The sequence below is a fragment of the Triturus cristatus genome, chromosome 11 (assembly GCF_964204655.1).
Source record: "Triturus cristatus chromosome 11, aTriCri1.1, whole genome shotgun sequence".
Classification (NCBI taxonomy): Eukaryota; Metazoa; Chordata; class Amphibia; order Caudata; family Salamandridae; genus Triturus; species Triturus cristatus.
The window spans coordinates 621,058,855-621,084,522 of record NC_140594.1 but is presented as its reverse complement, the minus strand read 5'-3'; positions in this window follow the sequence as shown (position 1 = coordinate 621,084,522).

Here is a 25,668-nt window from a genome sequence, read left to right as displayed (position 1 = left end):
GCCAGCCAAGCACCATTCCACGCACACCGCCAGCCAAGCTCCAGTCCACGCACACCACCAGCCAAGCTCCAGTCCACGGACACCACCAGCCAAGCACCAGTCCGCACACACCACCAGTCCACGCACACCGCCAGCCAAGCACCAGTCCACGCACACCACCAGCCAAGCACCATTCCACGCACACCGCCAGCCAAGCTCCAGTCCACGCACACCACCAGCCACGCACCAGTCCATGCACACCGCCAGTACATGCACACCGCCAGTCCACGCACACCGCCAGCCAAGCACCATTCCACGCACACCACCAACCAAGTGCCAGTCCACACACACCAACAGCCAAGCGCAAGCCTACACACACCGCCATCACATTTAGGATTTTTTTAGAAAAAAATAAAAACACAAACAAATTGCAAATAGATACAAATCTTCTAACAGAAAATCAGCAACTAAATACATTGCACTAACACCAACCTTGAAACAGAATCAAATTTTCCAAAGAATACAGACCAGGCAGTTCACTTTACCACTCATGAATGCTCCCAAAAAATGTTTCGCGTGTGGTACGCTCTGAAACAAGCAGGGAGACACAGTGCAGGATGAGAGGGACAGTCGGGGCAGTACATACGACTCTCCTTCCGCGAACCTCTTCGCCAACAGACTCTACATCTCCTACTGGGAAAATCTTTTGCGGGTGTGGGAGGAATGTGATCTGGAAAGTGGCGTTCTTTCAATCTAGCAACATCCTCCACCAGTCCAACTCTAGGAACACTTGCCTGTTCCACTACAACAAGGCTGCCTATTACAGACTCCTGAAACTTAGCAAAAGTCATCTTTGACTCAGGGCAAGAATCCTGGAACACAACAAAAGCATTAAACATTGCCAAGTGGTAAAGATGGATAGCCAACTTCTTGTACCAAATGTAAGCCTTACGAAGAGCAGTGTAAGGTTCCAACCTCTGATCTACTCTGTCAACACCACCCATGTGCCTATTATAGTCTAAAATGCACACAGGTTTGCGCGCTTCAGCGACCTGACCCCAAACAGTCATCATGGATGGTAGTCAGCATGTAGACATCTCTCCTGTCTGTAAACTTCACAGCAAGAAGCTCCTGGCAACGCAACGCACTGCACTGTCCCCGCACAAGCTTTTGACAAACAAGTTCTTTCGGGAAACCTTTACGGTTAGAGCGGATTGTGCCACAAGCAACAGTGTCCACTTTGGCCAATTCCCTGAACAACCGCACACCAGTGTAGAAGTTATCTACATATAAATGGTGGCCTTTTTTAAAAAATCCTCTACCAAGTTCCCAAACAATTTTCTCAGTCACTCCAAAAGTGGACGGACAACCAGGGAGGTTAAACCTAGATTCCTTACCGGTGTACACCCTGAAATTAGAGACATATCCAGTCCTACTGTCACACAGCATATAAAGCTTTATTCCATAGCGTGCCCTCTTACTAGGAATGTATTGCCTAAAAACCAAGCGGCCCTTGAACAACACCAAAGACTCATCCACTGCAATTTCTCTACCAGGGGCATAAATCTCAGAAAATCGATCAACAAAGTGATCAAGGACAGGCCTAATCTTAAAAAGACGGTCACAGTCAGGGTGATCTCGTGGCAACGCTAAACCATTATCAACAAAGTGCATCATCCGAAGCAGAAGCAAATACCTGTCACGACTCATGACTGCCGGAAAAATAGACGTTGCCATCAAGGGACTGCTAGACCAATATGAAGACATTGAGGGCTTCCTTAGCAAGCCCATCAAAAAAGTTAAACCCAAGAACTTCTTCATCTCTTCAACATTTGTGGGAGTCCACCGGGTAGCTCTAGAGTGTGGCTTAAGACTGGCACTGTTGTCCCTCAAAAACTGTTCGGCATACAAATTAGTCTGCTCAACAATCTCTGCCAAAAACACATCGTTCATATAAACAGCTGAAAAAAATTTACCGGCAAAAAGTTTTCAGTATTCACTCTAGACCCTGGAACACCAGTAAACTCTGGCAATGCCGGCTGCACCATGCCAGGGGCAACCCAGAGGTCATCACTTTCAACGGGAAGCCTTGCAGCCCCAGCCTGCAGCCCAGAAGCCTCTTGCCGCACTACACCAACGGGAAGCCTTGCAGTCCCAGGTTGCAGCCCAGATGCCTCTTGCCGCACTATCGGCACATCAGTCTCCTCCTCTAACACAGGCACTTCATCCGCACTAAGAGTATCTTCATCATCCGATGACTCCATACGGAGAGACAACTCACTGCCAGAATCGTCCCCTGCCTCCTCTCCCTCAGATGCAGAGTCAGTCTCTGAACCATGGTCAGAGGAAGACTCAAACAGCAAACCAACAACCTGCTGAGCAGTAATCCTGCGGCTAGCCATTATACTTACTAAGATAGAAGACTGCACAAACAAGTCAACAACAACCAACAATGTGCAAACCAAGTAAGTAAAGAAATGTGTACCTTTATCACAAAGATCAATGTACTCAAAAACTATACAATCCAATTACAAGAGACAGCTGCACTCACCAGAAACCAACTCTGCAGTGACACAGCAAAAACCAACGATATCAAACTAGAAAGAAGAAAAAAAAACAAATTACTCACAAGACAACAAAATACACATCGAGCACCAATGCAAAAAGGCTTTGACACTCAAAAACCAAACATACTGCTATTATTACACCATTTGCAAAAAAAAACCAGGCAGAGAAATCAAACACATTTACATTGTACAAAAAAAAGTCTCTTACCAAACTACACAAACAGCAGAACCACCAGTCACAAAACGGCAACGTGAAAAGAGGAAAAGCCTTCACCTACAACAAAAAAGTAAAAAAAAAAAACATTACAATTGCAATTCACAAAAAATATAACAATAAACATTATAACATGCTATGTCACTACCCAAATGGTCAATCGGGTTGTGTGCCAGGTGGGGCAGAAAACAAATTGCACCCTGGAAGCGAGGGGTCACTTCTATTTTTAATTGAACTAATTCCCTGGTGTCTAGTGGGCTTTTCTGCCCCCCCTGGGAGCAGAAACGGCGAAAAAATAAAACCGATCTGCCCCCAGAGGGGGCAGAAAAGTCTACAAATAAATTAGGGGCCCAAGGAAGCAACCCTTGCCCAAGGGGTCGCTTCCTACAATAATAATTAGATCCCTGGTGTCTAGTGGGCTTTTCTGCCCCCCCTGGGAGCAGAAACGGCAAAAAAATTACACCGATCTGCCCCCAGAGGGGGCAGAAAAGTCTTCAAAACATTTAGGGGCCCAAGGAAGCGACCCTTGCCCAAGGGGTCGCTTCCTACAATAATATTTATATCCCTGGTGTCTAGTGGGCTTTTCTGCCCCCCCCCGGGAGCAGAAATGGCGAAAAAATAACACCGATCTGCCCCCAGAGGGGGCAGAAAAGTCTTCAAATAATTTGTGGGCCAAAGGAAGCGACCCTTGCCCAAGGGGTCGCTTCCTACAATAATAATTAGATCCCTGGTGTCTAGTGGGCTTTTCTGCCCCCCCTGGGAGCAGAAACGGCAAAAAAATTACACCGATCTGCCCCCAGAGGGGGCAGAAAAGTCTTCAAAACATTTAGGGGCCCAAGGAAGCGACCCTTGCCCAAGGGGTCGCTTCCTACAATAATACTTATATCCCTGGTGTCTAGTGGGCTTTTCTGCCCCCCCTGGGAGCAGAAACAGCGAGAGAAAAACACCGATCTGCCCCCAGAGGGGGCAGAAAAGTCTTCAAATAATTTATGGCCCCAGGAAGCGACCCTTACCCAAGGGGTCGCTTCCAAAATAAAAAAAACACACATCCCTGGTGTCTAGTGGGGCATCCCTGCTCCACGATCGCGACGCTGTGCGCGATCGTGGAGCAGGAATGCCCTGTATTGAGACATCAGGGGAGAGGAAATACTCTTTCCTCTCCCCCGATGCCTCAATACACTCCAACAGGCCCCCGCCGCCCCACCGGAGCAAACAACACTCACCCTGCCTCTGTGGACGCCTGGAAGCAAATGGCTTCCAGGCGTCCGAGCACTTCCTGATGACGCCGGCATGCGCTGTGCGCGCTGACGTCACCAGGAAGCGTGGGGGGGCTCGGGGGTGGCAGCGGAAACTCTTCCGCTGCCATCCCCGTCTGTGGGGGCACGATCGATGCCCCAGGGGGGGAGCGCCAGCGCTTCCCCCAGGGGCTGTCCGCATGACGGAGCGGTTCCGTCATGAGCACAGCCCAACCGATGCTCATGACGGAACCGCTCCGTCATGAGCATCCAAGGGGTTAAAATAGCCGCAAACTTTCCCACTGACATGCAGTTTTACTTGTACAACTATATATCGTGGGTGAAAATCAGGTTCCAGCAAATGTTTATTATTTGGGGATTACCAACTAAAGTGTTCTGATCCTATTAAACCCTTTGCTTCCATCATATTACAGAATTTTAAAAAGTTTTCTTTCCTAACTGCTGACATATTTTGAAATATTTATACAGTTCATTTACAAGCTATTTAAATATATGTTAGAAAAAACATATATTCTACAGCCTTTTATTTCACACTCTCTGTACCCCAACAGGATTGTCAGACAGTTGACAGTTTTGAAATCCTCCAACTTTACAGTCAGGGAAAGAAAAGTAAACACCAGTCTTCAGGATAAAATGAGCAGCAATTTAACATATGGAGACCCTTGATCTCAGTCTTTCAAGCACAGCACAAATGTGACAAGATTAAACAAGATTTAAAGGCATCTTTATTGCTCTTTCACTTTCTGAATAAACAGAACACCTGTTCTTTGCCAGCTCAAGCTCTCTCTCTAGAATGAGCTAGCAGGAACTAAAAATAGTTTGTCCTGATAAAATCTGACTAGCCATAGCGATCAATGTCAGTAAGTCCCGACACAAGTTATGATGCTCAGGTTCCTGAAACCACCACCACCATCAGTACCACCAAAAAGCTTAATATTGGTGCCAGATGGACAGCATAGATGCTCTAGAAGAAGTAGATGGCAAAAAGATCATCAGATACTTAAAGAACCTTACAGGTGAGGTTGTGAAAAAAGCGACAAAGAAAATATCCCAAGCGGATGAAATAATGTACAGTAAAATCAAAGAAATGTTGGGAGCCAAGTTCAATCCAATGCTGAATGTCGACTATGAAAGATACACATTCAACCAGGCAAGATAGCAAGCTGGTGAAATGATGGATGAATTTGTTAAAAGACTTGATACCCTCAACAAGCATTGCAAATTCAGGGAGTTCAATGACGAAGAAGCCATGCTTTTCAGAGTCAATGATGGTTGCATCTCCGATTCATTCAGACGACGCCGGCTGAGAGAGAAACTCAACCTAGAAAAGGTGCTCAAGCAGGTGAGAGCTGAGGAACGTGCATATTGACAGGCTGTTGATATGGAAGCTGCAACAACCCAGAATGAATCAGCATTGATCATGAAGAGTAAGCAGAAACACAAAGTGGAGGCCCAGAAGACGATGTCTCAGAAGAAAAAGAAATTGTGTTTCCTATGTAGATTCTCATTTTCACACAAAGGTAAATGATCTGCCACTGGCCACATATGCAAAGTTTGCGGAGAGAAAACCATTTCATAACAAACTGCAAAGAAGAAGAAAAACTAAGTGCCTCACTACAAGATGCGAAAAAGTGCACCAGAAATTTCCAGAAGCAGTCTAGCGACACCCACATGGCCAAATGGCAACATCAATCGAGGCAAGCAGAGACTAAACAAGGTCGACAGTCATCAAAGTCATCTTCCAAAAGTTCTTCAGCGTCATCATCGAACACAGTGAAAGCAATGGGTGTGCAATGGTGATGTCAACTGCAGAAAAACCTGTACAAACAGGATTGGCTGCTTGCAAAGAAGAACACAAGTCAAAGAGAGATCGCCACGTGAAGTGACCCAAGTCATTTGGCCGATATCCCAAGATCACTCTAAAGGTGAATGGCTGCCCTACAACTTTCATTGTAGACAGTGGTGCATCGATCAATATCATGCTGGCAGAAAAACAGAACAAACTGCCTCTGATACCACGTCAAACGGCATCGAAAACAAAGGTGTGTACATGGGCTGCTTCTACGCCATTGCAGAGTCAAGGGTCATTTGTGGCGACAATGAGGGATAAGAAAACGACAGTACAAGCACCAATTCATGTTCTCCAAGGTACTTTGTCAAGTGCATGTCTACTCAGTTTCAGCACTGCTGCTGACATGGAACTGTTATCCATCAACTACAACCTCAATGCACATCCTGAAATAGTACATCAGTTCCCACTGTTATTTCATGGACTAGGAAAGCTCAAAACATTGAAGGTGCAACTTCACATTAATAAGGACATTTATCCTGTAACTCAGCAACACAGTCGGATTGCTTTTCGTTTACAGGAGGCTGTTGCGAAAGAACTGGAGGCATTAATAAAGCATGACATCATCGAGCGCTCTACTGGTCAGTCATAGTGGTAGGGCCAAAAACGTGCAGTGGAGGTGCAGAGCGCATTTGTATTGTTATATGCCAAGGCAATTGAGAGAGAAAGACATCCAGGTCCACACATAGCGGACATGATTACGCAGCTGCATAGTGCCAAAGTCTTGTCCCATCTTAATTTGAACAAAGGATACCTTCAACTCAAGCTGGAAGAGAAGTGTAGGTACATTACAACTTTGTCATCGGCTGCAGAAATCTTCAGGATGCCCTTCACCAAGTAATTCAACCTGTCACACATGCTTTGATTACAGTGATGATATTTCAGGGTTTGGGGCCACTCGAAAGGAACATGACAATGCTCTTACGCAAAGCATGTCTGTCAACCTGTATAACTGCTTGTCTCCCAAGACAACACAGCATCCACTAAATATGTGTGATCATCCTAAAAAAATGGGAGAATATAGCAGTTATTTCTTTGGACCTTTAAACAACGGCCATCATCTCATGGTAGTTATTGATGAGTACTCACATTTTCCCTTAGTGGAAGATTTATCATCAACCACACATGACAAAGTCATCTAGTGGTTGGATGATATTTTTGCAGAACGGGGTGTTTCCACCATTCTCGAATCTGCCCTTCAATAGCAGAGAGTTTAAGGACTTTCCTTAGTTGTTTGAATGTAAAACACCAGAAAAGCATGCCTCTCTGGACACAGGCAAATGGCGTTGTTGAACAATTTATGGGCACCCTGAAGAAAGTTGTTCAGTGCGCTGAACTTGAAGGAATCAATCTCATGTAACCTTTGTGTCCAGCCCTATCGGTCAACTCCCAATTCTGCAACAGGTGAAAGCCTTGCTATTTGGGAGAGCCATCGGAACAAAGCTATCACAATAGATATCGAGCAGAGTACTAAACACTGATGAGATTTGTGTCAAAGGCACTTCTCGCAAGAGAAAGATGAAGGCATATGTAGATAAGCGATGATGCGCTAGGGACCCAGTTTTCGAAAAAGGAGACATAGTCAAACAAAAATAGAAACGCAAGACTGACGCTCCATTTGATGCTGATCCATTTAGAGTTGTGACAAGTAAAGGACAAGTGGTGACAGCTCAACGTCCTGGAAAGACCAATTTTAGAGACTCGTCCCTTTTCAAACATCTGGCTTGATGTTTGTCAGCTCCAAACCTCACAAGTTAAACAAGTCCATCTGAGTGCCCAGGTCAAACATCTGAATCTACAGCTACGATGCCAGATGACAGTGGAACTCCTTCACATCATATGACTCGATCTGGAAGATTTGTGCAAGCACCTCGACAACTCATTCAGGAACTCTAATGAATATGTTGTCCCTATTTTTATTTAACAAAGGGGGAAATGTAGGGGGGCGCTAAAGAGCCCGGAGCAAGATGGCCGCCTCCTAGTGCTGCTCTGCTGGTCGAGGAATCAATCCGACAAATATCCTGCAATAATGGCGCCATCCCTGGTCAACCTGCACATTTTCTGAAACCTTAACAAGTGAGGATCACAGTGGTGCTGTTGTTTTTCCCACTCCATGCCTCTACCTGCCATAAGCAGCATCGCCTCACCTCACAACAAAATAGCGGCGCCGGAGTGCTCTCGGTGCTGAAATCAGACGGTGTGGTGTGAGGTTCCTTCCGGAGACAGCACAGCAGTATCATTGCTACAAGCAAGCACCCGCTCCCACTGGTGAACGGCGGTAAGACTGAAGCGTTGCGGCCCGCGCTTCCTGAGAGGCGAGATCCCCATCTCCGTAGCGCTCCCTGGGGCGAAGCTGATTCTACATGCGGCATAGCTGCTACATACGCAGCCACAACCATTACACTGTAGGCCTAGGACCCTGCAGCACATCCCATACAACCCATGGTAAATGCCATAGTCCCCTACTCCACGATGAGGTGCCTCAACATAACGGGGCTTAGCTCCGTGGACTGGCGTTTTGGTTACTCACCGTGGGGGTATCTGGGCATTCCCAGCTGTCGCTGCTGCTGGTGCCTGGCTTGACGGGGCTTTGTCCGATTGCGGTTGGTGGCGTGCTGCTGGGCCATCTCGTCCCAATGCTGTGTGCAGCTAGCGCCGGATAGAAATACAAAATGGCGCCCACCTGTTTGCCCTAATCCGACGGTCTGGAGGCCTGGCGTGACACCGCCTGGAAGTCGCTTGTGGGGATTGCATCGGCGGTAAAACTCCACCACTCCTCCAGCGCCAAATCATTTGTGCAAGACCCTGCATTTGACCCGCACCGTTTACAATTGTTGAGGCTGCAACGTGCGCATAACTGTGAAATACTGTACTGGCTGGGAGTGGTGGGTACTAACACGTGCAAACTGGGCAGTGCTAACACAGCGGAAGGCACATGCTCCTTCATCAGCACAAACCTGTCATACTGCCTAGCTGTAATTGATGACCGGTAGCTACCCTGACGCCTCAGAATAGCGCAGAGGACGACACTATCACGCGGTCAAATACTCACTGCACCAAGTGACACACTTTAACGTTGACTCTCCAACGCATTGCTTCTGCAAGGTAACCGCCACCAATACGATTTGACTCTGCTGTGCACACCGTCCCACTACTATTACGCACAATCATGGGTAGAACAGATAAGCAGTAGGCCAAATTAAATTTCGAAGCATGACAACTCAAGAAGTCTCAAGCCCCAGCTGCTTCGGACACTGAGCCAGAACTGGAAGCAGGCGCAAATACCAAGCTGGAACGCCTGATGCTCAGTATGCAACAAAGTTTGCACACTATTGATGCGAAAATTGACCATCTTAACTTGCGCATGGACAACATGACGGCGAAAATCGACAAACATGGTGCGAAGATAGCTGAAGCTGAAAAGCGTATCTCCACAACAGAAGACAAAATGGAGGTTGTTAGCGCATCGTGGTCCAGCATGGAAAAAATACTTGAAGTGATTCAAGCGAAGAACAAGGATCTCGAGGCCCGCTCACGCAGGAACAATCTATGAATTACGGGCATCCCCGAATTGACCAACACAGGAGCCATGGAAACGTACGTAGAAACTCTGCTCAAAGACATGCTGGGAGCTGAACACTTCTCTAATGTGCTTATCGTGGAGAAAGCTTATCGATCCTTAACAGCCAGACCTATACCAGGAGCACCTCCACGCCCCATTATAGCTCGACTTCTGAGCTATAGAGATCGAGACACGGCGCTGCGACTGGCTCGGGAAAAAGGAACCACAACCTATCAAGGTATGAGAAAAGAGCTGTTCCCGGACTTCACAATGGCTGTGCAGCAGGCACGGCGGGAGTTCCACTCCGTAAAGAAAAAGTACAAGCACTGCACATACAGTATGCAATGTTATATCCTGCACGATTGAGATTACAGTATGCAGGGAAAGCCCACATCTTCTTGACACCTAAAGAAGCCCTGCAATATGTGCAGAAGATCGAGCGAAGGGAATCGGCACGGGAGGCGAAGGCAGACGCAGATGCTGATGCAGAGGGCTGAACACGTGAGGCCTGTACTAACTTGCATGCATGAGATAAAACCCTGTTCGCAGACTGCTGGTATAAACACTACACATTATTAGTGTGTCACTTGCACTGTCTAGTCTCCATCTATTGCCCTACAACGACTGCATTCCCATGTATGTTATACACGTCGTAATGCATAATGCACACTATTGACAATTACTTGTCCTCATTTGGTACTATCTATATAATGTTGGAGAATGTGTGTTTCTGAGATTTGCTATTTATTGTTAGCCTTTTATGCCAGCGGGTGTTACGCCTGATAATCTTCACCTCGACCCCCCCCGTAACAGCCGGGGGCCAAGGCTACTAGTGACCCTCAGAAAGGGAATACCCCACAACAGTTTTCTATTGTGCCACAACACCAACTGGTGCTTTTATTGGTTTCTAACTACAACATGTGGTTGTATAGTAGTAATTTTGTTCCACGGGTTGGGACCTTCGGCATCTTTTAGATGCTGAAGTGGGTGGGGGGAACTGTTGGGGAATTATGTACCATTAATGTAGTGTTGGGGACACAACAGCAGCAGACCATGTCACGCTTAATGATAGATTTTGTACGCTGGCACGCTATAATGTTTGTCAACACAAAACATGACAAGGGCTAAAGAACCCACAATCTCATGGGTGACTTGGAACATTAGGGGCCTAAACAACCCCAAGAAGGTAAGACAAGTGCTTTCCTACTTGCACCGTCATAACATCCAGATAGTCCTGTTGCAGGAAACCCATCTTACTTAACGGGCAGCCTCCAAGGTGGCTGCCAGATGGGCGGGAGTGCGTCTAACAGCCTCATATTCCTGTTATGCGTGAGGGGCTATGATATTAATAAAGAAAGGTATCCCCTTCCAACCAGTTCATGTGAAGGAAGATAAGATGGGTCGATATATACTGGTACAAGGTACACTGTATGGCAAGACAATACTCATCGTCAATATATATGGACCCAACATTGACGACCCTGCTTTTTATGAAACACTATGGGGGAAAATATGCCAGATGCCCCCGTCTGCCATTAAATGCGGAGGGGATTTTAATGCTGTGTTAGACCCAGCAATAGATAGATGTTCACTAGCCGAGCCCACACTGAAAAAAGCAACAGCCTCCATACATCACGGTATGCTAAATCTGGGTCTGCTTGATATTTGGCGACTGCGACACCCGGACACGCGTGAGGGTACATGCCACTCATGTGCACGTCAATCCTGGTCCCGTATTGACTATTGGCTGGTCACGACAGATGTCAATACGTGGACTGTACAGATAAAGCACCTACCCACGACCCTATCTGATCATGCCCTGGTACTTTTAAGCATAACATTACTGACGCATACCTCCTCCCAATTTCAATGGTGCCTGCAATCTTCTTCCCTACTTGATCAGGTGTTTTGCGAGGGGGTTCGCGAGGCTATATCGGATTATTTCCTGCATACCGGATCAGTGCAAACTATAGGGACACTCTGGGAGGCCTTTAAAGTGACTATTCGGGGTGCATGTATGGGTTTACATTCGGGGCGTTTAAAATCCTTACGAGGCACTATGACTAGGTTGGAACAGGAGCTGGGCGATCATGAGCGTGAATATCGCACCACGGCTAACCCTGCCACACTAGCAACTATTAAAATGAAGATTACAGAATATAATGATGTGGCTGACCAGGAAATACGCCACATGTCGCGCAGAAGCAAAGCCAGATACTACGGGGAGGGAGGCAGGCCGGGAAGAGCATTGGCTGGCAGAATAGCAGACCCTTGGGGGAAGAATTATATGGTTAAAGCCATCACAGATGAGGACAGCACACACTGTGATACACCTAACATACTTAAAACATTTGCGCAATACTACACCAGGATCTATGAGAATTGGCAGTCGGCAGACGAGGCAGAAATAGCACAATACCTAGACGACATTGCACTAGTGTGGCTTTCGCTATCAGCAAGACTTTTTAATGCATCCATTAACGCTAGATGAAATTCGTGAGGCCATTGCTACATTGCCAAACGGGAAAGCGGCGGGTACAGATGGCCTACCGGCTGAGTTTTATAAAGAATATATCGACATTCTGGCCCCCTGCCTTCTTGAGATGTATATGGAGGAAAACGAGGCCAAAAGTTTGCCTCCCACTCTGCGGGAAGCACTTGTAATAGCTCTGTTGAAACCCAATAAAGCCTCAGAACGGTGCGATTCATATAGACCTTTGGCTTTGCTAAATATTGACGTAAAAATATTGGCGAAGGTACTGCCGAATAGGCTGGAACTACTTCTTCCAGTTATGGTGCTCCCTGATCAATCGGGGTTCATCCCCACCCGCTCCACGTCCCATAATCTGCGCACGTTATTTGCAGTATTACACGTCCTTGAATCCACCCTCCCAGCAGTGGCAGTCCTCCTCGATGCCGCTAAGGATTTCGACTCTATTCCCTGGACATATATGTTCGCTATTTTGCATCGCATGGGTGTACCTTTCATTTTTACAAATTGGATTAAATTGCTTTATACAGACACAGAGACACGTGTGAGAGTCAATGGTCATCTGTCGGATGTATTTCGGATACAGCGAGACACGAGAAAAGGGTGTCCGCTATCGTCCTTGTTGTTTGCTTTGGTGCTTGAACCATTAGCATGTATTCTGAGACAGCGCCATGCGCAAGCAGCACTACGATTTTACCAGCGACCCTTGGCAGTCTCCATGTATGCCGACGACATGGTGTTGTATGTGTGTGATCCTAATACACATTTAGCGCAGCTCATTAGGGAATATATCAGGTTTGAATGGTTCTCAGGACGTGGGATAAACTGGTCGAAATCAGTCATCTTACCCTTCACGGATAGCAACCCCAAGGTAACCTTGGATTACCCACTGGCATGGTGCACAGACTCCGTGAAATGCCTGGGAGTGTGGCTCCATCGAGACTCACAGGTGGTGGTCCAATCCAATTATGGTACAGCCATCACGCGCCTTGAAGAACAAATAGCCTGCTGGATAAAACTACCGTTGTCATTCGCGGATAGATTTTTATATTTATTCCAGAACATCCCTGTTCACTTAACCCGACACTTCTTTGACACGCTTCGGTCTCTGTTAGTCACACTTGCATGGGGCGGGAAAAAGCCACGACTTAAATGGGAAACATTAACGCTGCCTTACGAACAGGGGGGCTTCATGGCCCCTGACTTCCATTTATTTTATCTCTGCATGCAGGCCCATTATGCTTATTATTGGCAACAACAGTAAGCCCACATTCCCCATGTAGCGGTAGAAGCAGGGGCCGTACATCCGATACCACTGTAGGCCATGATAGTAAACAAGCACACCGTTTTTGAAAAAGGGGAGATAGACACGGTGAAAACTACTACTAGGGAATGGCAAGAGCTCGGGAGACGTGCGCAAAAACTGCCGCTCTATGCACCAAACATGCCACTATTACACCACACTGATCTCTCGGTCACCGGGGAACCAGGTGCATTGAAAACTCTTAAGGAAATGGACATGTCCACCATGGGAGACATATTTTCGGGGGGCAATTTTGTGGAAGCAAAAACTAAGCTCACTCAAGGGACTAATATTGCAATGCGAACCTTTGTTTCTCCACGCCTGCGATCTGCTATTCGTGCGCTATATCCTCACTTCCAGGCAGAACCACCAACATTAGAAGCGCTGCAACTCCTATACACTACTCCTTCACGAGCCGGACTGGTCACGCGTCTATATCATGCTTCACAGAAGGAAGGGGCTACTGTGGGGACAACGGCAAGGAACAAATGGAGCGCAGTCCTATCTGATCAGCTCTCGGAAGAGGACTGGTTTAGCTGCTGCCAAATGACAGGGCAACTCACAGCGAATGGGAACTTAAGACTAGGGCATTTTAAATATCTACATCAAATGTACTACACATCAGACCAACTCTATAAGTATGGTTTACGAGTCACTGCCGATTGCAAACGATGCGGTTCACCCGATGCCAACTTCAACCATTTAGCCTGGGCCTGTCCAAGGGTTTTTTCATTCTGAGAATCAGTCACAAGCACTATACAATTGATGGTAGGTTCACCTATATCATGTACCCCCCAATTATGTTTACTGGGCAAGGTTACTGACATTAAAGCCTCTCATAGGAAGTTAGTGGCAGTGGCACTACTGATAGCTAAACGTAGGGTTTCGATATGCTAGGGTGGTAGACCAGCACCAACAACTAAACAATGGTTGCAAGACCTGGTATATTGCCGACATCAATTCACGTGCTATGTTGAAGAATTGCCTAGCTCCTCCAAATCCCGTGATATTTGGGGCCCACTTGCTGCATATCTGCTGACTGTAAATGATATCTGATTGCCCATATCATTGATGTAATATACTGCTTCGGTGCCACAAATGATTACATGTTTGATTACTGTCAAGAGATTGTCTGTCTGTAAAGTCATCTAATTTATGGTCGATGTATCCTGCCATCTAAATTGTAAGAACTGTATGTGTCCAATCAACTGCTACAGCTTAACTGATTGTATATGTTCTTTTAAAATTGCATAATATATATATATTTTTAAATGTCTTGTGGCATCTAAAGACACCTCAAAAAAACAAAGGGGGAGATGTAGTGTTGTGTGATTATGTGCAGTAGGACCCTTGTGGTCTGTGAGGTTGACAGGGCTCAGGCATGGCCAACGTGAGCGGCCACGCCCCTTTTTCACAGAGGAAGAGTACACGAGAGAGGAGGAAGTGAGCAGTTGGAGCGGCTGGAGCAGCGGAAGCGAGGACGCGAACCAGGAGACAGGGAGAGCAGACGACCGAGGAATTCCAGCCTGAGCGGAAGACCCGGAACCAGGAACGACTGGCTCGCGGGGAAGACTGGAGCAGAGGATCCCAAAAAAAGGGCTTTGCCTGCGGTACCAGTGAAACAAAGAGTGAGAGCCCTGCCACAGTCCCACTCACTACAACCCAGGAGGCGGGTCGTGGTCCAAGGCATGTACCACCACCTAAACGGTGCTTTGGTGGGATACAACAACATAGGGAGCACTCTGCTGACAGGTGACATGTGAGAATAGTATAGGAGAAATCACGTCACTCTGCACAACCCTCCCTGTTTAAACCTACCTGCGCACAACCCACCCTATTTGGTAACGGTAGTACAAGAACCTTCTTTTAATGGGAAACCCATAACTCATTATCTGTTTTGGAATGTATTTATTTTTCCTTCTTTTGTCACCACGTATGAGGAGCGCAACTTCCTGAAGACGACAAGGAGGAAGAGCCTTATGTGCAGTCAAGAATCCTTTGAGACTAGTGTCCTTTGATTATTTTGGTTCCCTTGTGTAATAAAAGAAATATCCCTGAAAACAGACTGCTTCCTACCTCTGCTTTATTCTATAACCTCACAATACAAAACCCCTACAGTGGTGTCAGAAGTGGGATACCTTCCCCCTTCATGTCGCAGAAATAACACAACCCGTGCCCATAGAAGGGATTATATCCCAACTAGCAGAGGGACAGAGGTATCTGCAATTGGTATTGGAGCACCATGCTCAGACTGTGCAGATAGACCGTGAGGTATTACAAGAGGCCCTGAAGACTCAAGCTGAACTCATTGCTAATAAACAACAAGTACAGGATACTGCCAACCTGAGGTTAGCGGACGCCATAGTCAACACGAGAGTTAGACCCAATGTCCCAAGATCGGTATTACAAAAATATCAAGATGGCGATGACCCAGACTACTTATTTTTATAAACTTCGAGCGGGTAACCACTACCGCCTCCTGGCCTCCCGAAAGGTGGGGCCAATACATAGCCCCCCCTCCTGTTGGGTGAATTGCAAGCCGCCTACCAGGCAGCGAACCCAGCAGGCACCACGGATAATGTGGATATAAAAAAAGTTATACCAGAACGGCTAGGATGTGATACAGAATATTACAGGGCCAAGTTCGGGAAAGAGAAGTGGGTTGCAGGGGACCATCCAAGGGCCCTTTACTTACAGATCAGGGACCTGGGCAACAGATGGATCTCACCTCACACCTCTACTATGGAAGAGGTAACAGAGAAAGTATACTTAGAGCAGTTACTCAAGGCCTTACCTGTCGGCACCCGTAATTGGGTTAAGCAGCACCCCCATCTCACCTCGGCAACAGCAGTAGACCTTGCTTGTGCTATCTACAGATCACCCGAATTCAAAGCCAACCCTACACGACCTACCTTTATTCTTTCCAGAAGTAAAATTCGCACCGAGAACAAACTTCAGGGAAACCCCAGTGTTCCTCCTGAATCCACCCCCGTCCCTAGCAGTCAGGGTTCACAGTGTTACCACTGTGAAGAATGGGGCCATATAGCCAGACAGTGTCCACATAAAACACTAGCGGCTGAGCCTATGGCGATAGTGTATACCAAAGGCCACGTATTCGTCACGGGAAAGCTCCTAGGTCAATATAGGCGGAAGGTTTACATGAATGGGAAGGCTCAAATGGCTCTCCTAGACACAGGTTGTCGTTTCACTGTAGTGAATAAAAACTTGATACCCGAACCCCAAATACGAGAGGACGAACAGGTGTGCGTCACCTGTGTACACGGTGACACCAAGGCCTATCCCGTCGCCGAAATACTATTTGATGTAGAGAACGATCCCCTCTTACGTAAGGTTGAAGTGGTACCTCTTTTACCAGAGCCACTTATGATAGGTACTGACCATCCTCGGTTCGAACACTATTTAGAAGGCACCAAAAGTACCACCATATCTTGGTTACAGGAAGCCCCCTTTAGCCATAGTGAGATAGAAGAGACAAGAGCAAATGTAAGGAGAAAGAAATCCAAACAAAAAAAATGAGAAATTAAAAGAGCACATAACATGTCGCATATGACACAACCTGCTTTTCTCCTTTCAAGCCCAGGAGGACGCGAGACCACCCAGATGAGTTTGCGAACTGGTCAACGTGATAACGGTACTCTACAATATGCCTGGGAAAGGGCACAAGAACAGGAACCAAAGCAGGTAGGGCCCTATTTATTTGTAAAGAGGGGTTTGCGATACAGAGCATTAAAAGGGGGAACAACCCGTAATCAGTTCTTGGTTCCCACTGCGTTTCGGGAGCAAGTGTTACACCTAGCTCATAACCAGATTGAGGGGGACATTATGGGCAAGACAACACCCTTAAATGTTTAACAGAGAGATTTTACTGGCCAGGGGTTCACCGAGACGTCGCCAGACACTGCGCTTGTTGTGTTACCTTTCAGTATAAAAATCCTGCCACTGTAAGAAAAGCCCCCCTACTCCCACTCCCTATAATTGATATTTATTTTAAGAGAGTTGGAATGGACCTGGTAGGTTCTCTTCACCCCTCTGCCCGAGGCCACCGGTACATATTGGTGTTAGTCGATTATGCTAGTCGATATCCAGAAGCCTTCCTTTTATCTAGTATGACTACTACCAACGTAGCGCAGGCTATGATCTCCTTCTCTGCTAGAGTAGGGTTCCCAGAAGAAATACTGACTGATCAGGGGACCCCGTTTATGTCCTGCCTTATGTCTCATATTTGTAGTGCGTTAGGGATCAAACAGATTAGAACCTCGGTCTACCATCCCCAGAATATTGGTCTAGTGGAATGTTACAATAAAACCATCAAAAATATACTACGTAAGGTCGTTTCAGAGACAGGAAAATACTGGGACAGACGCCTACCTCTGGTTCTTTTTGTTATATAAACGCAGAAGCAACAATCTACTGGTTCTTCCCCTTTTGAGTTAGTGTTCGGAAGGAAACCATGATCCTTCCTTGATATGGCAGTGGAACAGTGGGAGAACGAGGAGGAAGAGGGAAAACCCATATTTACTTATGTAGAAGGCTTAAAGAGTACCCTATCCTAGTTATGGAGTTTAGAGCACAACCATATGGAAAAAGCACAAGAAGATTAAAAGAGGTATTATGACCGAGGTGGTTACCTAAGGGAATTCATGCCAGGGGATAAGGTGCTTATACTGTTACCATCCTCGTAAAAAAAACTCCTAACGCAATGGCAACGGCCCTATGTAATAAAGAAGAAGGCATCTCCCGTAACATATAGCATACTCCTGCCTCTTCGGTCGGGGGGAGACAGATATTTGTGACCTCCTGAGGCGGAAGCCGGGAGAGTCGTCTTAGCGATTTTAAAATATACGTGTAAATGCTGTGATTTTAATACTGTTTTTACCACTTTTAAAGCGTACTTTTGTGTAACATCACAATCCTACCTTGAACCTCTGGGCTTTCCCGCGCAGCTGCAGGAACGCTGCCACGGGATACTTCCTGGTGTGGACCCCCTCCCCTGGGACACGCAGGCCACGCCCACCACCTGCCAGGCCACGCCCCCTTTTTTTCGGCGAACACTGAAATAGCGCGCCAAATCAAGCGCGAGGCAGAACATTTGTGACCTCCTGAGGCGGAAGCCGGGAGAGTCGTCTTAGCGATTTTAAAATATACGTGTAAATGCTGTGATTTTAATACTGTTTTTACCACTTTTAAAGCGTACTTTTGTGTAACATCACAATCCTACCTTGAACCTCTGGGCTTTCCCGCGCAACTGCAGGAACGCTGCCACGGGATACTTCCTGGTGTGGACCCCCTCCCCTGGGACACGCAGGCCACGCCCACCACCTGCCAGGCCACGCCCCTTCCTCCACCCCTATTTAATATGTGCTTCCACCGGAAGCGCAGCGGACGAGCGCAGCGGGAGCGCCGTTTGCGCGCCGAAGGCGCGCCTAAGGCAAGCCCGTCTGCGCTCGTCCGCGACCAGTCCGTGGCCGGGGCCAGCCAGGCTGTCGGTAATGGAATACAAGGTGGAAGGATAGTGTGGTCAGGTGAGGATTTAAGGGCTCATGATCCTTCATCTGCATGTTGTTTGCATATAACAGATCCTCAGACTCTCAACGCCCCTCAGATCTGTGGCAATTGTGGGATAGTTTTTGGCACTAAAGACTCTGTGAGGCTCCCCAATCTCAAACCTCCAACTCAGATAGGCCTCAGAGCTGGCCTACTGAACTGCAGATCCTTAGCCAAACATGCAGACGATGTTTGGCTATTATTAGAAGAGCAGGAGTGGGATGTCCTGTTTTTAACAGAAACTTGGATCAAGGAGGACAACTTGACCTCTATTGCACTAGCAGTCCCTCTGGGATTTAAAATATGTCTCGCCAACCGCCCTGGCGTTAAGAGAGGCGGTGGTGTAGCTATTATCTTTAAAGAACAGCTAACATTAAGTTCGTCGGCTCCTACCACTATTCAGGGAATTGAAGGCCTTCACTTCTGCTTTCAGGTTAGCCCTCAGCTATCGCTAGCAGGACTGGTGATTTATCGCCCGCCGGGTGGGGTAGACCCCAAACTACTCTCCCTACTAGACACAATTGTTCAGAGCTCTCTCCTCCACCCTCAATTCATTGTGGTAGGTGACTTCAACATCCATATGGATAAACCCGACTGTGCCGTGGCAGAGCTGCTCAGAGCAACGTTAAATACGGCCAGTCTTAGACTGATCAATGAGGGCCCTACACATATAGGGGGCCACACGATCGATCTCATTTTCTCTAATATCAAGGCTGTGCTGCCTGAGACACCACTCCCTCTGACATGGTCAGACCACTCACTGATTCCATTTAAACTGAATATGGTATATGACATTCCCGCTTCAAGTAAACGTTATTTCCTAAAGAGACATTGGAAAAAACTGACTCCCGATACTATGGGCCCTGTTCTGGCACAAACTACCCCATCTTTGACCGATAATGCCAATATAGATGCACAGCTTCTCAATGAGTGGGTCAGCAAGATGCTCTCCTCCATTGCTCCGGCCTCTCGAGTATTATCAAAGAGAGACTCCCCCTCAGCTCCCTGGTTTTCGCAGGACCTGAGGAAAGAGAAAGCAGCCTGTAAAAAGCTGGAAAGATTATGGAGAGCAAACTATGGCCTGGAAGATAGAACTATATATAAGGAAGCTTCCAAAAAATTACGAAAAGCTATTAGAAGAAGTAAAAAACAATTTTATGCTGACTCTATTCTTCAGGCAGAACAGTCAAGCAAACAGATTTTCAAAGTGGTACAGTCGTTCTTTAAACCCAAGTGTATTGAGAGAGAGGTTTTGCCGACACCCACTCTATGTGAGCACATTTCTGAGTTCTTTGACCAAAAGATCAAAAAGGTGTATGAATCTTTTAGACCAGAAACAAAAACGCTCAAACAGGACCTCGCGATTAAAGATGAACCTGGTGAGATCTTCACCCAGTTCAGGAATATTCCTCTGAGTGAGGTAAGACAAGAACTCATCCGTTGCAAATCCGGCTCCCCAGACGACCCGTGCCCAGCTAAATTATGGAGTTCTCTAGCTGAGTTTGTAGCTCCCACACTACAACATATTTGGAACTCCTCCATCGCTTCGGGTATATTTCCAGACGTCTGGAAACATGCTACTCTGCTCCCACTAAAGAAAAAACTTAATGGGGATCCAGAAGACCTTAGTAATCTCCGCCCAATATCACTATTAGCCGCCCTGGGAAAAATGTTGGAGAAAGTCATACAGCGCCAACTGAATAAATTCATAGAAGTAAACAAGGTACTTCATGAGACACAATCAGGCTTCCGCCCCGGCTTTAGTACGGAAACAGCGCTGATTGAGGTAGCCGAGTCAGTAAGGTGGTCGATGGATGCAGGTAACTCAGCAATGCTGGTACTCCTGGACCTGTCGGCCGCCTTCGACACGGTGGACCATGCTAGACTACTCAACCACCTGGCCGAGATAGGTATCCAGGATAATGCACTGGGATGGATACATTCATATCTGTCCCCGAGAACTCAAAAGGTGGCACTAGGGACGGTCTCTTCAGCACCCAAGGCCCTTAGCTGCGGAGTCCCACAAGGGTCGGCTCTCAGCCCCCTTTTGTTCAACATCTACCTCGCTCCTCTCTTTACGTTGATTGCCAACTGGGGTGTCAAGGCAATTTCCTATGCCGACGACACCCAGCTGGTATTTCCGTATTCAGAGATGACGCAGGAGTCCTTTGCGAACTTTAAGGGCTGTCTCCAAGATATAGCCCATTGGATGAACACGAATAAATTAAAATTAAACGCCAATAAGACTGAAGTAATCTTTTTTGGCAGAGGCCCCACCCCCGCCTCAGAACTTTGGTGGCCGACGGAGCTGGGCTTAGCCCCCTCACCCAGCCACACGGCAAAAAATCTTGGAGTAAGGTGGGACAATAGCATGTCCTTCACCTCTCACATCCAACAAGTTGCCGGCTGCTGCTTGAGCAAACTAAGAAATCTCCGCAAAATCCTGAGACTCCTCCCGGAGAACTGCCGGAAAACGGTTATTCATGCCACTGTTACATCACGGCTGGACTATGCCAACGGACTCTACCTGGGCCTACCTAAATATCTGACGCAAAAACTTCAGGTAGTTCAAAATGCGGCTGCGAGACTGCTACTGCGAATCCCTCTCAAGCAGCCAGTCTCTCCGCATCTTCGATTATTGCATTGGCTGCCAGTTGCTAATAGAATAAAATTTAAAGCACTCACGTTGGCGTTCAGATCTCTGCATGGTTCCTGCCCAGAATACCTGAAGAACCGCCTCCCGAGATACTCCCAAACCCGCGCACTGCGGTCCAACTGCCGCGTTCAACTGGCCATCCCGCGTACGAAAAAGGCTCGCCTAGGCGGACGGACTTTTTCGGCAAATGGTACTCCTCTATGGAACACTTTACCACAAGCAATCCAGCAGGCCCCTTCTGAATCTTACTTTAAGAGACTGCTGAAAACGTGGCTTTTCACCCAACCCCGCTAGTTCTTCCCTCCGGACCCCAGGTCTACTGTGTTCTCCTAGCGCCGGGACACCTCCTCGTGAGGTAGCTGTTCGCGCTTTATAAAACTCAGTATTATTATTATTATTATTATTATATATCATGTAAACCTTCTCAAGCAGTGGGAAGAGACGTCCTCCCATTTGGGAAAAACAACACCCGTTATGCATATAAGTACAACCTCCCCTGTACACATTCCTCTAGAAAGGGATGCAGATGCCAATGTGGGCCTAGGGCCACAAATGACCGGAGACCAGAAACAAAAGCTGCTCAACCTTTTAGACAAATATCCAGGTCTTTTTTCCACCAACCCAGGCCTAACCTCCCTAGTGCCCCATAGTGTCTCTACAAGATCAGGTAGTGAAACTGAAACCTTATTGTATACCAGCAGCCTGAAGGGAAGCTGTCTAAAGAGAAATACTGCTATGTTACAGTCCAACATAATAGAACCCTCCCAAAGTGAGTGGTGTTCCCCTATCGTGATTGTACCAAAACATGAGGGCAGCCTATGGTTCTGTATTGACTTTCGCCAGGTAAATAAAATCACAAAATTTGACATTTATCCCATGTCACGTGTTGGCGAATAATTGTGCAGTTAGGGAAGGCCAACTTTATGTCCACACTAGACCTGACGAAAGGCTATTGGCGGATTCCTCTAACACCCCAGGCAAAGGAAAATACGGCATTTGCTATACCTTCAGGATTATACCACTTTAGAGTCCTACCCTTCGATTTGCATGGAGCCCAAGCGACTTTTAAGCGTCTTATGGAGAAGATACTGAAACCCCATAGACAATACTTCGCAGCTTACCTGGACGACATAGTTATATTTAGCCCTACATGGGAAGAACACCGAACCCACCTGGCTTTGGTCTTTGAAGCTATACAAGAAGCAGGTTTAACCATAAACCAGAAGAAGTCAGTATTAGCCACAAACAAGATTCAATATCTAGGGTATACTAAACAGGAGGGACTTATACAGCCACAAATGGAGAAAATTACCTCTCCAGATATCCAGCAGCTGAATGGCCACAACGGCCATTCCTAGGGGGAGAGCTATGTGAGGACAGACAGGGCTCAGGCGTGACTGACGTCCTGACCCCTATCGGGAAAGGAGAGAGCGTTCTAGCTTTCCGACAGAACGCATCATGTGAGCGGCCACGCCCGGTCTTCAAAGAGGAAGAGAACGTGAGAGAGGAGGAAGTGCGCGGCTGGAGCAGCGGGAGCGAGGACGCGAACCAGGAGATGAGAAGAGCAGACGACCAAGGAATTCCAGCCCAAGCGGAAGATCCGGAAGCAGAGACGACTTGGCTCGCTGGGAAGACCTAAGCAGATGTTCCCAAGAAAAGGCTGACCCACGACATTCAAAAACCAAGTAAAACCCTGGGGTCTATCAAAAGTTTAGAAAGTGTGAAAAAATGCTACATCACTAATGGATCAAATGATTCCAAGTGTGAAAATGAAACACCACCTAACGGCGAAAATGGGCATATCCCTTTAAAGGACGAAATCCCTCACTCACCAGAGGTGACATGCTTCATCATTGGGATTCTCATCCCAGAGGAAACCCCTAGTTCCTCTGGGGGCTGCAACTCCCTCTCTGTGAGGGAGGAGCTCAAGGATGTTTTGTTGGTCAAACTACTGGGATGTACTAAATCCACAATGGCGAGCTGATGGTATGAGTAAGGGCGCAGCGCAAAAGAAAATATTTTTGATATTTATAATTTTAAGTGTAAGTGAGATTAAAACTAGCTCAAGAGCGTGAAGCACAGCTTTATTCGTAGTACGTCCTTGGCTAGGATCAAAATAATAGTGCACCGGCAGTCAACAATTATTTAGACCGTGGTAATAGTGAAGTTTGTCAACATGTTTCAGCCATAAAGCCTCAAATTGGGCACGGCTTTCATCAGGACTAGAATCAGCTACTGCGTGCAGAAGAACCCAAGTAAAGGATACTCTAGGTCACAGAGAGTGCTATATATTTTTTCTTTTATTTGGGAAATTAAGACCCTGCATATTTAATGAGATCAGTTTGAGTTTTGTATGCATTAAAGGTGAAAGTGGTTGTTATGAACAATGAGAAGACCATTTACTCTTACCATAAGTGTGTAGTGATTTGAAGGTATCTTGGAAAGTTTCCTCTTTAATATCCAGTGATCTCCCTAGATCCTCCCTTGAACTTTCCTAAACCAAAATAGCCAATTGGCTACGATAGTAATTAAAATCTCAACTAATAGAAAACTTAAACTCATGCCCCAGTGCAAGGTGTGATCTTCCCTAGTATAGGGCCAACCAGAGTGAGCCTGTTTCAGACAGGCTACTTTGCCTGAGTGGGACGTGATCCCAAGGCATCCTGGACCGCCCCATTTGTCATGTGTCTAAGAGGACATATCTTATATTTACCTTCAGACTACACAGATCCTGCTACAATTATATCATTTTGTGTTTGAACCTTTAAACAATAGTGTCCTGAGGAGTGTCCCCTTCCTTAAACAGCAAAAACATTTTGTCCATCAACTGTTGTTTTTGCATTTGTCACCCCGAGTGGGACGGGTATGCTCAGACGTGAGTCCCGTGCTCTCCATGCCACTGGAATCAAGCTATCCTGGCTGAAGAGGGGTGAAAACCCGAAACCGGTCCTAGGTTGCTTGATTCCAGTCCAGGGAGGACCTGGCTTGGCAGTTCGGGCTGGACTGTTCCCATGAGGCACAGGGTCCAGACTGATTTGCATATGGCTGGGTTCAAACTGGAATGGCATGGTGAGCAAAAAAACGATGGATTTGGGCCCAGATCTCTGTACTGGCCTGAATGTATGACATTGTTCTGCATTCTGTCCATCAACTGTTGTTTTTGCATTTGTCACCCTTCCTTAAACAGTGCATAACTTCCAACTCAGAAGATGAAAAAGAAACAGAAGGAAAAAGAGAACGCAACATGCATTCTTTCAGTATAATTATTCTCTAACAGTCATTTGAATTAGAGTCAGCTTGTATAATCTAGTACTTCATACCAGCTTGTAGCCTTATGCAGACGCTTACAGTATTGACAGATGTGGGTACTGAGGCACATAGGGAGCCTAAATGAGCGAAGATCACATACTCAGTGAGGTGAAGTGGGGGCGCGGGGTTAAATCCCAATAACCACACATTTTAAGTCAACAGTGCAGGCCCTAATGTCCGTTAGCTACATGCATGAGGATAGACTGCAGGAGAATGAAAGCCTTACAGACTGACATTTTAACTTTGAGAAGGTTGTTTGACACTACCAGTTGTCTGTCGAACTCAAACTGCGTTACTTGCAGTGTTCAGACCCCGAAAACGGCAAGTTATTTTTAGTCGGCCACTTCAGACATTTTTCCAATGCTGTCTGGCCGGTAATAGGTTAAATGCATGGGGATGCTTTTTGTTATGCACTGGAAACAATATTGTCGCACTTTCATCGTCAAGAGTATGACTCATCATTTTCTATTTGTAAATTGGAGTGTTCTGCATTCACAGCAGATTTAACCTCAAGTGATGTAACAGAATATTCCGGATGCAAAGTAGTACCTATGTAAACTAGCATTCACTTCACTGATGCCAGAAGAATAAAAGGATGAGTATTTTGAGGTCTTGCCAAGACAGCTGTATTTTTTTGAAGACCTTTTGTGGGCAGTAGCATTATTTATAGTGGGCTTTGGGTGAGCTCGTTACTCATTTGCTTTGCTTCTAATCCCCTTTCTGTTCTTCCTGCTTCTCCCTTCTCTGGAACATAGCTTCTTTGACTTCCTTTTTAGGTCTCGCCTGACCCAGCGCATGCGCTGGTCTGGCGAGATATTTTGTGAGGGCTCCAAAAAGTGCTACCCGGCCAGCCTAGACCTACAGTGCATGTGCGCGGGCGCTCGCATCGTGCTTTACCGCTATTACTTTCACTTTCG